At 38.6% G+C, this 13558-nt stretch overlaps 1 long non-coding RNA gene across 1 annotated transcript; it reads left to right on the plus strand.

Annotated features, from left to right (window-relative positions):
* Positions 1-326: 326 nt before the first annotated feature.
* Positions 327-11342, plus strand: LOC134486800 (uncharacterized). Its single transcript, XR_010066189.1, has 2 exons — positions 327-595; positions 11138-11342. It is a non-coding gene; the product is annotated as an uncharacterized LOC134486800 (long non-coding RNA).
* The last annotated feature ends 2216 nt before the right edge of the window (positions 11343-13558 follow it).

Here is a 13558-nt window from a genome sequence, read left to right on the forward strand (position 1 = left end):
GGGAGCTTTCGAACCTTAACTTCTGCCTTAACCTGATGGTTTCTTACTCTGACTGATTTGTGTGTTGATTCTTTCAGTTCATTTATTGCATTACGGGCATTTCCTTCTTTAAGGACTTCTGCCTGTTTACCTGTCGTCTCCTGCACTTCTTTAAGGGAGTTATTTATGTTCTTCCTAAAGTCCTCCATCATCATCATGAAATGTGATTTTTAAATCAGAGTCTTGGTTTCCTGGTATGATGGGGTATCCAGGACTTGTTGTAGTGGGAGAACTGGGTTCTGATGATGACAAGTAGTTATGTTCTTGCACTCGCCTCTGGCAATCTGTTCATCTCTAGTGCTACCTGACCTTGCTGTCTCTGACTGGAGCCTATCACTCCTGTGTTCCTGGCTGTGTCAGAATTCCTCAGAGTCCAACTTTCACTGTGATCCTTTGATTCTGGAATCCTGTGATTTTGAAATTCTGGGTGTGTCAGAGCTCCTGGGAGTCAAGCTTTCTCAGGGGGTTGCAGGAGTGACTGGGGGGCTAGAGCCCTGGGGTTTGTTCCAAGCTCAGGTGCAAGCTGAAAGGAACCTGTGCCTCTGGCTGAACAGGGGTTTGTGTTTCTCAGGTTTCTATGTGGGGTCTCAGTTATGCTGGGTGTTGGGAAAGATGTTATGGCCTCAACTGTGATCTTGAGTGTGTCAGAGCTCCAGTGCCCCTGGTTATGTCTGATCTCCTGGGAGTCGAGATTCCTTTGTGATTTTGGGATCCTGTGATCCTGGGCATTTCAGAGAACCTGGGAGTTGGACTCCCTCTGGGTGTTGTAAGAGAAGATGCAGAGCCAGCACCCCAGGTCTGCTAGTGTCCAGTTTCAGACCAGAAGGAACCCTTGCCACTGTCTGGTGGGGGTTCCTGTGTGCCTGAATCCTGGGGGACCTAGTTACTCCGGAGGTTGGATCAGATGTTGTGGCCCTCTCACTTGTGATCCTGGGCATTTTCAGAGCACCTAGGAGTAGGGCTTCCTCTGGGTATTGTAGGAGTGGGTGCAAAGCCAGCACCCAAGGTCTGCTCAGGTCACTGGTTCATACCGGAAGGAACCTATGCCACTGGACAGATGGGATACCTGTGTCTCTGGGACCTTGGGGTCCCAGTTACTACGGATGCTAGGGCATGTTCATTCTATCACTTGTTTTCATTAGATGCATACAAAGTTTTGCTTATATTCGTACATGAGTTTCACATCAGGGTCGTCCATTTAGCATATATTGTAAAAGTTTCTAATTGTAGGTTTTAAATAGATACTCCTTTTTTTTTTATTAACTTGAGTATTTCTTATATACATTTCAAGTGTTATTCCCTTTCCCGGTTTCCGGGCAAACATCCCCCTCTCCCCTCCCCTTCCTTATCGGTGTTCCCCTCCCAACCCTCCCCCCATTGCCGCCCTCCCCCCATAGTCTAGTTCACTGGGGGTCCAGTCTTAGCAGGACCCAGGGCTTCCCCTTCCACTGGTGCTCTTACTAGGATATTCATTGCTACCTATGGGGTCAGAGTCCAGGGTCAGTCCATGTATAGTCTTTAGGTAGTGGCTTAGTCCCTGGAAGCTCTGGTTGCTTGACATTGTTGTACTTTTGGGGTCTCGAGCCCCTTCAAGCTCTTCCAGTTCTTTCTCTGATTCCTTCAATGGGGGACCTATTCTCAGTTCAGTGTTTTGCTGCTGGCATTCGCCTCTGTATTTGCTGTATTCTGGCTGTGTCTCTCAGGAGCGATCTACATCCGGCTCCTGTCAGTCTGCACTTCTTTGCTTCATCCATCTTGTCTAATTGGGTGGCTGTATATGTATGGGCCACATGTGGGGCAGGCTCTGAATGGGTGTTCCTTCAGTTTCTGTTTTAATCTTTGCCTCTCCCTTCCCTGCCAAGGGTATTCTTTTTCCTCATTTAAAGAAGGAGTGAAGCATTCACATTTTGATCATCCGTCTTGAGTTTCGTTTGTTCTAGGGATCTAGTGTAATTCAAGCATTTGGGCTAATAGCCACTTATCAATGAGTGCATACCATGTATGTCTTTCTGTGATTGGGTTAGCTCACTCAGGATGATATTTTCCAGTTCCAACCATTTGCCTACGAATTTCATAAACTCGTTGTTTTTGATAGCTGAGTAATATTCCATTGTGTAGATGTACCACATTTTCTGTATCCATTCCTCTGTTGAAGGGCATCTGGGTTCTTTCCAGTTTCTAGCTATTATAAATAAGGCTGCGATGAACATAGTGGAGCACGTGTCTCTTTTATATGTTGAGGCATCTTTTGGGTATATGCCCAAGAGAGGTATAGCTGGATACTCCTGTTGTGGTCTTGATATCTACCAAAAAAAATAGTAAAATAGAATAAAAATAATATCATACAAATTAAATCTTGAAGTAATTTTCTATAGTCATTAAACTAAAATTATTAACTGATATGTTAGCTGATCAACAGAGATGTGATAATAGTTAGCCACTATCCACTATTCCAAGAGGAAAGAACAGGAAGGCAAAGAGAAGAAGAAAGAGTGGAAATTAAAAAGGGGGGTGATGAGAGGAACAGAAAAGCAGAAGATGGAGTAGATGGAAAGAAGGGGAAAGGGAAAAAGAAGAGAACAAAAGGGACGAGAGAGGAAAAGAGAAAAGAAAATGATGAAAGAAAACATGATCATGGTGGAAAAGGGAGCAGAAAGGTTGTAAGGATCAGAAATACACACATCAGGAGTAAAACAGTGTTGGCTTGACATACCAGGGCAATGCCACACATGAACTCACAATCATTATTACTTCATGCACAAGACTTTCAAAGATCAAATGAGTTAAAATCTGAGGGCATGGTAGATATTAACAAAGTGTCATCTCTGTCTGTGAAACTATTGGTAAGTTATTTTCTTCTGGAGGAAAGTGAGTCAATTTTTTTCAAGAAAGATGCCCATGAAAAGCTACCAATGCTACAGTAGATGGTCATATGCTTGTGCTCATATCTAGCACATATCATATCATACCTATCAGCAGACTTAAACACAAAAGAATATGTGAACTTGAGAAGCTGAAATTTTCAGAGAGACATGGGAATGACTGAAGAAGAGAATAGTACATGGAAGGGGTTCATAGAAAGTAATTGGCTTATGGGTTGGTTTTTCTTCTTTCTTTTATTTTTGAGATTATAATTACACCATTTGCCATTTCCCTGTTCTTCTGCTAATTCCCTCATTCACCTATTCTTGCTCCTTTTCAAATTCATGATCTCCTCATTTCAGTAATTGTTAAATGCATCAAAGTATATGCATGTATGTATATATTCCTAAACATATCTTTTTAAGTCTATATAATATTGCTTATATGCATGTTTTCAGGGCACATCATTCAGTATCAGATAACCTATTGGTGTATTGGTCCCTTGGGAAAACTGTCTCTTCAATTTTCAAAATTTACTAGTTGCTTATAGTACTTTGTAAAGTTGGTCAATGTTATAGTTTATAGGCTTCACAACTAGGTAGGACTGTTGATTGCTCCTCTCCTTTGGAAGGTTGCATGGTGCCTTCTGAAAGAAATAATGTGGCTATTTAATCAAAACACATATGCATGTTTGAAGTTCTCAAGAAATACAAAAAGTTGATTGAAAGCATTTGCTGTCAAGTGATGTCTGTTCCATAGATGTGATTCCTTTTGATCTGAGTATGATTTGGTACCAGTCATGTTTTTAACAGATTTGAGTAGCCTATAAAAGTCAAATACCATGTTCTTCCTTTGTTTCTGATTATGACTAATTTTTTTAATCTTGAAGGATTTTTAAATTTTATTTAGTTTGGACCCATTTAAGTTTTTAAGTAGCTAATGTAATAAGAAATATTTTCCTTTAAGACAAGTGTGCATGATTCTAAAAAAAATCTCATTAAAATCTACATGTAATCCAGTTCAAGACATATTACTTGTCACACAGTAATTATATGCATGACATTCTTAATATACAGGGGCCTTGGTTGTTTTTCATGATTTATTTTCATGGGCATTTCTTCCTACAGACCAAGCTCTTAATTGGCATGCTTGCTCTGTGTGCACACAAACAGATGAATATCAAACGCACATTCTTTCTTTCTTTGGCTTTTTGCGACCACATATTTATGCAAATATAATTGACAGAAAAGAACATTTTAATAAAGTCATATTAAAGGTCTTTTTAAAGAATGATTGAAATTTGTATACTGAGCAGTTGTCAAGGAAGGAGTGGCCTTGCGGTTTTGGTCTCAAACCAAATAATCAAGATCAATGTCCCTTTCTTACATATATATTTTTTAGAGAATAGCTCATTTTGTCCTCACATTGATTTTTGTTGACACTTGCTATGTTTCTATTTGATAATGTTATTCTATTCTGAGAATTCTATTCTCTAATTCTATTTGAGGTTATTTATACCAGATACTGTTAGATATAGCAGCATTCAAGGGAAGGGGAAAATAGCCTGACTATTCAGTGGTCATTCAGCTACGACTTCCACTCTTATTTACCTAACATATGTCTCTAGAAGATGATCAGTTTTAGGACTTGAAAGTTGTAGAAAAGAATACTTTTCAAAGTCCAATATTGAAATTGTGAGTTTCTGAGGGGACTTGATAGGAAGGGAAAGATCAGCAAGTAAGAAATTCAGAGAGTAAAAGGGATAGATGGGAAAACTAATTTTAACCATAATTATTTATTTGGTTTTAAAATTAAAAAGTAGTATTTATGTAAATGTGTATGCATCTGCAGATGCCTGTGAGTATTCATGAACAGTCCAGAGATTGAGGTCAGGTAATATTCTCTCCTCCTCTGTACCTGATAAATGTAGATTGGGGCATGAATTTGATTTTATCTAGCCAACATAGCTAGAAAGCTTTTACAACTGAAATCTCTACTTCAGGACTGGTGTTATAGGCACAAGCACCCATAGGCAGCTTTTAGCTAAGTACTAAGGATTTCAACTTAGGAATTCATGATACTGCCCACTGAGCTCTCTATCCAGCATCAGATTACAAACAATTTGAGTTTCATAAAATTCATCCCGCTCACAATCTCTCTCATTGAAATTGTATAACAGAAATGAAGAGAAAGGGGAAGAAAAAGCAACAGAATAGAAAAAAATAGGGAAGAGACTAGAACAAATGGTAAATTAAGAGGGAGAGCCAGGGAATGCATGGAAAATGATCCATAGCAAAAGTGTTAGAATTAAGAGAAGCCTTAGGGAAGTAAAGCAATTGAAAATGGCACATGATCTCTTACGGAGGGCCTTGTGCTTGCTTTGGTTTCTCAGTATCCTCCTTTGTTCCACCTCAGTGAATCAGCAATCAGAGAGTGAAGTCAGCTGCCTAGCTGCACAGTGGCTTTCTCATTTCTAGCTTTTGGCCAACAATGGCAGCTAGCACGGGGACTTGTGCCATCTGCAGTCAAGGTATGTCTTCCACGCTCAGGTAATAATTTCAGAAATACCCTAATAGAAATGTACCTCCAAGAACGTGAAATACAGTTCTCAGGAAGACATTTTGTTTTTAGAATTGGACTGTAAGGAAAACGTTTGGATCTGTGGAGTTGGAAGACTTCCTGAAAAGTACTTAAGATGGAATCACTGAGATGGCATTTGAGATGCTCAGAATCCGTATACGTATTAAAGAGTGTGGGAGCCCACTTGTATTACCAACCTACACAAGACGCAGGAGGACTACTTTAGCTTGTGAGTGAGCAAGGCTAGAGCAACTGGTGAGCTCCAGATTCAGTTAGATACTCTCCTCCAAAGTGTGTGGTCGAGTGTGATCAATAAAGACATAAAATCAATGCCTTGCACGTTTTGCCCTCACACATGTAAATGTATACACGTGTATTCATATGGGAGCATACGCGTATATCACACACACACACACACACACACACACACACACACACACAGAGAGAGAGAGCAAGAGAGTGAGCGCAAATGAGAAAGAGAGAAAGAGCCTACCAAATTCTAGAGAAAAAGTAAACACAGGTTTGAGTGCTCCGTTTAGTAAAAGCAGTCCTTGAATGCTTAGCTAGTGTCATCAACAGCAGATCTACTTTGTTAGGTGTGCCACTAAGAAGCATGAAGGAAGAGTAGATAAAGAAATAATCAGCACATAATTTGATTTCTGAAGATAGCTCTAGAATTTTCACCCCATAAACAGTGCTCCTTTAGGGAACATTTCTTGCTTCTTATTTCTTTTCCAATGTTAACAGTAATGGTTATTGCGTGTAACCAATATTCAATGAGCTCTGTGCAATTGCACACTGATTATCATTTCCCTGGCAAATTGTCCTCAGTATAGGTCAATTGCAGCAATGATGCTGTGGGCCCAGCCTTAGGTGTAGTTCTTGGTACATCACCATCTTTAACATGAGTAAAGTCTAGGACTCTTTGCTTTTCATTTCTTTTCAATTGAATCCCAAGATTTTCTGTTTGTCTTTTTCTGACTAGAATTTGCCTCAATGTGATTATTGAAGGAGGAAGTGCATACTTTGCAGCATTGTTTGCTTCTTTGCGTTAAGGAATTTATATTTAGATGTATTTATTTTATATTATGTATATAAGTGTTTTGCCTGGGTTCTGAAGAGAGCATAAGATCCCTTCAAAGTAGAGGTATAGATGATTGAGAGCCACCATGTGGGTTCTGGGTATTAAACCCATGTCTGCTGCGAACAGCAAGTGGTCTTATCCTTAGAGCTATTTCTAGGGTTTTACTTTAGTATCTTCTGCAACACTAGTGCCCTGGCTGAAGGACATAGTTTTAAGATATGCATATGTAGCTATGACATAGAGTAAATACAACTTTCTAAAACAGGAAATTTGCTTCAACATTGTATCAACTTGATGTAAATCTTTTTAATGTGTTTCAACTTCTGTAGGCGTCTCAGAATCTTCTTATGTGACACAGTGACCCCACCATTATCCATTTTTCTCAGCTACCTATTCATATCTTCTTAATTTCATCACTCAGAGCCATTTGTCACACTGTGTCTCTGAAAGTAAAATAAAGATGATAATTATTTCTACTATTTCTGAGCTACTAAATGGGACAGATCTCAGTTCTTAAAAATCTCCCAAGAGTACCGTTCCCTGGAAACATAACTTCTTTTTACTGTGGATTTAATGGAAAGTTTCCCCATGACAATTGACATGTCATTAATTTGTCTCAACTCTAAGGTGTATGATGTCCAGTGAGTCCAACCTCACTTTAACACGTACTCAATCTCTCAGACAAAACGTAATCTTAAATTCCCATGCTGTCATACCTCAGACCTCCAGATTTACTTGTCCTGTTTTCATCCAATTAATGCTCCTGTTACATCAGGATGTTGGTAATCTAGTAAGCAAATCTGCAAACCTTCCTGGGTTTGTCTGCTGCTGCTATTGTTTATTTGTTCTTTTTTTTTCTTTTTTGAGGAAGAGTGTCATGTAGCCTATTCTGGTCTCTGGTTCACTGTAGTTGAGGATGACCTTTAATTCCTAATCATTCTTTGATATTACAAAGTGTATAAGATCTCTACTTTCTGAGCTAGATCTAGAAAAGCATATTCTAATCACTATATTAATAATAGAGATATAATCTGTTTCTAGACTTATCCTGTCATTGTAGTCTGTGCATTCTCACTGTAGGGTATTAATCCAAAATTCAGGAGAAGGCACAGTAGATGATCCAGAGCTTGCGAGATCTCCAAACCTTTATAACATCCCCTACCTCTACCACACAGTAATGTGCTCATCTTTTTAAAAATCAGTTTTGAAAATTTTATCTTGGAATCACTAAATTTCCACATTCAACACTAGTGAATATGCTGGTTAATCTAGATTGTCAAGTTGACTAGATCTAGATTACTGAAGGGACAAGCTTAGAGACATGTGTGTTGGAATATTTCCTGTGATAGATAACTGAGAGCTGGTGTACCAGTAGAAATGATACAAGTGCAAATAAGAAAGCTGAGTATTCAAAGTCCTCTCTTTTTTCTTCTGACAGTAGACACAATGTCACTAAGCACCTCCTATTCCCACCACAGTGACTGCCTTGGCATGATGTACTTACTGTATCGTCTCAGATATTAAGCCATGGTAAACCATTTGCCTTTAATAGGTTTCTTCTCAGAAAATTTGTCATAGCAATGAGAAAAATAACTCAATCATCTGTAATAATCACTCCAATAAACAGGCTAAAACATTTGGAAATTACAACATCATCTCGTACGTACATGATTGTTACAGAATCATATCTACTATGCACACCGTTTATTTATTAATTGAAGTTACAGGCTAATATTTACGTCAAATGCATAATGACAATGGTAGACTAAACTACCCTCTGGAATGAAGCATGACTGAACATTGCTGTGAATACAAAGGGCCTGACCAGGCTGTGTTGGCCCTTAATCACAGAGATGAAGTGTAGCTTTTCCATCCTCTGCCATGTTCACATAGCAGTAGGGCAAATGTTATCAAGATGCATTTTGACTGCTAGTCTTCCAACTTAGTAAGAAATTACATCTTCAGAAAAGTACACCCGAAGGTCACCCTGCCCTGTGCAGTTTATGATATCACCAGAGCACTTTAAAGTTGGAGAAAAATAACTCTAGAGTCGATATTCTCTCCAAGTAAACCAAGTAGTTATTTTACAGGAGCTTAATGAGACGGAACAGCATTGGAAGAACCGACCATGTTGGGTGAATTTGAACTGATGTGTTTTATTTTTAATTATTAATTGAATTGATCTTCTAGTTTTCTACAGTCCACTGTTACATCCTCCATAATCAAAGGGATTTATCATGCAGAAGAAATATTTGCCAGGGCAGTTTTTCTGCTTTTGCAGAGCATAATAACCCTTACAAGGATTTCAACAGGGCAACTGGGAATTACAAAGGGATAAAAGAAACTTGGAAAAGCAGATTTCAGAATACAGATTAACTCAGAAGGCAGAGAAGCAGAGCCTTCCAGTCAGGTGTCATAGGTTCACCTGTCCGAGCTGAAATTAGGCCTAGTAATTCTCAGCAAAGTTACTCCGCAGCATAAAAGTGGCCAGCAAAATTCTGAGCTAATGCTCCCAGGTGTTTTACACTGTTGCAAATAAAATCTCGTGTTATATAAGCTGCATCCATTAGAAAAGATTATCAGATTTTCTTTTAAGAGAGAAAAAGGAGAGAGAGACAGAGACAGAGAGAGACACAGAGAGAGAGACACAGAGAGAGAGACACACACAGAGAGAGACACACACACACAGAGAGACAGAGAAATAGACACATGGACAGAGTCTTTGGAATATTTAGAGTGGATTTGACTCACAAAAACTAGATGCCTTTAAGCTTCAGCACTTCAGAAGGTTTTAGCCACCTGGAAGAAAAGGATGCAGAATATCCTGGTTAACCCTGGGCTCTTTTTTGTTATTATACGTTATTAAGCAGTAGTGTCTAAAATAAATAATATCAGAACCAGAAATCTAATATTTGTGTAATTATAAATTTTGCTTTTTATTCATATTTTTACTCTTATATAAAAATAGAAGTTAAAACATGTATCTCACCCATTATATGTAACTGTTTTCATTAAATATGTAAACATAAATTTGAGTATAGTACATTTTCATTCTAGTATTAGAAAGTCTATGTGAATTTCAGTGACTCCTTGTTACAATTTGTGACTTAGTAGATTTTCTTTTGTTGTGATGTAACATCCTGACCAAAAAAAAAAAAAAAAAGCATGACTTGGTGGGGAAAGAGTTTGTTTTAGCTTAGGATTCTGTCGGTATAGTCTGTCAGAACAGAAAGGGAGGGCAGGTGAGCAGGAGAATGCCTGGAGCTGACTAATCACACTTTCTTTGCACAAAGGAAGCAGAGAGAGGAAACAAAGATGAACTATTTCCCTCAGTCAGGTTCCACCTCCTGAATGTTCCACAACTCCCTACACAGCTCCCCCAGCTGGTGACCAAGTGCTAAAACATGAGCCTCTAGGAGACATTTCAAGTTCAAACCTGAGCAGCTTGGATCTTTTGAAATTCAGTTATTAATTAACACACCAAATATTATGCTTCATTGAGGCATTTTGTGCATAATGAGTTTCTCACTCATCCCTGGTCAATTGTATCTTCTTCCTCGGCAGCATCACGCGTGCTATCAACCTCCACTCCCTCTTCAAAACCTTCTTCCCCTCATATATTCTATACGTACATTTTCCACACACACACATGCACGCATGCACACACACACACACACACACACACACACACACACATTAAATGATAGTCTTCACATATGAGAAAAAGACGCAATGCTTATTGTCTTTCTTAGTTTTCGCCTCACTTATATAACAATGTCCATAGCCCCCTTTTTGGGTTACTAATTTCATAATTTTATATTTCTTTACACCTATTAAGACCTAGGGTGATTCTGTTTCTTTGGTGTTGTGAATAGGACAGAATAAACATGGGTATGATAATATATAGACTCTTTAATGTGTGTGTATACACACACATACACACACACACACACATATATCCAGGAAGTTATAAAACTGGATCAAGTGGTAGATATACGTCTATCCTTTTGAAAAACACCCATGCTTATTTCCATAGAGCTACAGCTGTTTGAACCATAAATAACCTACTAGGCCCTATATGGTACAGGGTTATTTGTCAGCATGTGGTGCCTTTGGTAAGTAACTGATCACAAAGGAGGTAGGGCCTGCTGGAAGGAATTCCATGTGTTAGAAGTGTGCTCTAGATGGTGGTGGAATACTCCCTCGTCATTTTCTTCCTGGTCACCGTGAACTGAACAGTTTTATTCTGCTACAAGTTTTCTATGTTCTGTATTGCCATAATCCTCCATACAACAGAATCAACCAATTGCACACTGAATTGCCTGAAGTAGAGCCAAAATAAATGTTTCATCTTTATAAACCGATTTCCTTAGGCTTATGGCTATAAGGGTTAGGAACTGACTTAAATATTCCTGTAAAGTGGGCTGGTCATATTTCTGTTCATTAGCCGCATGTAATTATGGGGAAAGAAATTGAACGATGTAACTGGAACTGTCTTGGGTAAGATAAAAATTCCTCTCTAAGATGATGTTCATTTTTAATAATTATTTGACCAATTAATTTATGATCCAGTCACATTAGGTCAGCTACCCATCAGCTGGACACTAAGAAAGAAAGAAACTTGAAATGTGCTGATCGATTTTGCGATAGAAGGAAAGCATGGCTCCTTTTCCATCCATTCACTCTCTTTAATCACAAGCAAAGCAAAGCGGAACAAAACAACAAAGGAAAAGTTCAACAATGCAAAATGTTAAAATAAAGACAACAAATAGTTCTACTTGTACTTGCTAGTTATTGACTCAGAGAATGGAATTACGGAGAATTTGAAGCCTGTGGCTTTGCAGAGTATAATATGAACCAAGAGGACACAGACCAACTCTGAAAACTAACTAATAGTAATTGATGTCAGTGAGTGCCAAAACAGTTGTGATTCTCCCTCTCTTGAAAGCCATTAACAACTACTTAAAGCTATTTATGTAGGCCCAGGAGTTGGAAGTAGGGAGAAAGTGTTGTGCAACTTTCAGAAAGAAGTCAGTGTTAGCATTCAGAAAAGCCTTCTTGCTTAGGGCAGGGCATCTAGGCTGAGACTCAGAGAATAGGCAATATGATAAATAAAAACGTGTTAACACACATTCATACTCGAGGATATCTAATGTTCAGTTTTCAGAAGATATTTTTGGATCGCAAATATATTATTGCAAGCCATCTTATTATCTATGCCACAACTTCTCCACTTCTCTACTCCACTTGGATCATAAGAACTCAACAGACTTGACAGTTACAACCACAAGGGTGACAAGTGTTCTGAGAGACTGGAGGCCTTAGGGTGTGGGAAATTTCTTGTGGAGTGAGTGTCAGGGGGTGGGGACATCCTCTTGGAGACAGAGAGTTAGAGGAGGTATGGGATGAGGAATACTCAGGATGGACCTGGAGGGAGATAAAGACTGGATTGTATAAAAAGATTAAAGAATAAAAAAAGAAAAAGAAAAAAATATGATTTTTGAATTTTGTCTAAACTTGTTTTTTTCTAATTATATTCTCACCAACAAAACTGGGCACCTGTCCTTGCCCAGGGCTTACCTGGAAGATGGTACAGGGGATGGAGGCATAATTGAAATTAGATTCCTACATCAAACAGCTGTGCTGAATGCTTCTTGGCCAAAACTGTAGAGCTCTAGCTGAGAGTAGAAGCCAAGTGAACAGACTGCATTTACAATGAGAAGGAGTGCGCAACATGGTTCAAGTTAGGCTGTGTACATTCAAGATCTTAAAGTTTCTAGGAAAAATACAAATTATAAGCAATATATGATCAAGGGCTTTCTGGCAATTTATGTGGCCATCAGATACTATAATAAGGAGTAGAAAATATCCTGGGTGTTGTGGGAATACATTAAGAAACAGGAAGCAAAGGTGTCTCTCTTTGTGAAGTTTGAAAGTGCACATAAAAAATTTAGGATGGGTTGGGGATTTAGCTCAGTGGTAGAGCGCTTGCCTAGGAAGCGCAAGGCCCTGGGTTCGGTCCCCAGCTCCGAAAAAAAGAACCAAAAAAAAAAATTAGGATGAGTGAAGGAACCAAAAGATCAGGAAACTTGCTCTCAGGGAGTGTCCCTTAGAAAAATGACAAATGGTTGCCTAGTTGATATTGGCATAGGGACTGTATCAGTTGATATGCTAACAATGACAGTTTAACTCTCCAATGGGTCCTGGGCCTAGATAAATAGCTCTAAGAAGTTGTTAATGGGTTTCAAGGAGGGACCCAGGATCAATTTGACCCAGGAACAAGCTCCATAAATAGGTTTCCCATACCCAGATGTTAGTCTTGAATAGACCAGTAAATAAATGGACTCAATATGTTTTGTGTGTGTGTGTGTATGTGTGTGTGTGTGTGTGTGTGTGTGTATAAAGGAGATAGATCAATCGTTAGATGACAGATAGATGAGGTAGATAATATATTGACAGACATACATAGATGATATAGATAGATGGATAGATAGATAGCTAGATAGATAGATAGATAGATAGATAGATAGAAAGAAAGAAGACGAACTAATTAGAGAAGTTATGAATTTACGAGGAATGCAGGGTAGAAGAGGAGTTGGAAGTAGGGATTGAATGCACATTGCCATTAGATCTCAATTACAGTAATAGAATATTTGAGATGGTCTACTTTTCACTGCAACTCACAGGTTTCCTGGTTTCAGCCCAAAACTTTCTGGAATCACTGGTTTTGATTTGACATGAAACACAATTTTAGCTATAGTTTTGAAGAGGAGCAGCTACTCTCATTTCAAATTGGCAAAACATGTTAAGAGAAGACTGGCATCCTGTAAGTCCATTCTAGATCATACTGCCAGTGACTTCTTGGGCTCCATGCTCAACTCCAAAAGCACTTTTTCAAGACAAGACTTCTAATATATAGCTCACTGTTGAATGATTTAACAATCACATTGTGCACTTTATTAATTAAATGTGCTAGTCTAAATAAACTACTGT

The sequence above is a fragment of the Rattus norvegicus genome, chromosome 4, assembly GCF_036323735.1.
Source record: "Rattus norvegicus strain BN/NHsdMcwi chromosome 4, GRCr8, whole genome shotgun sequence".
NCBI lineage: Eukaryota > Metazoa > Chordata > Mammalia > Rodentia > Muridae > Rattus > Rattus norvegicus.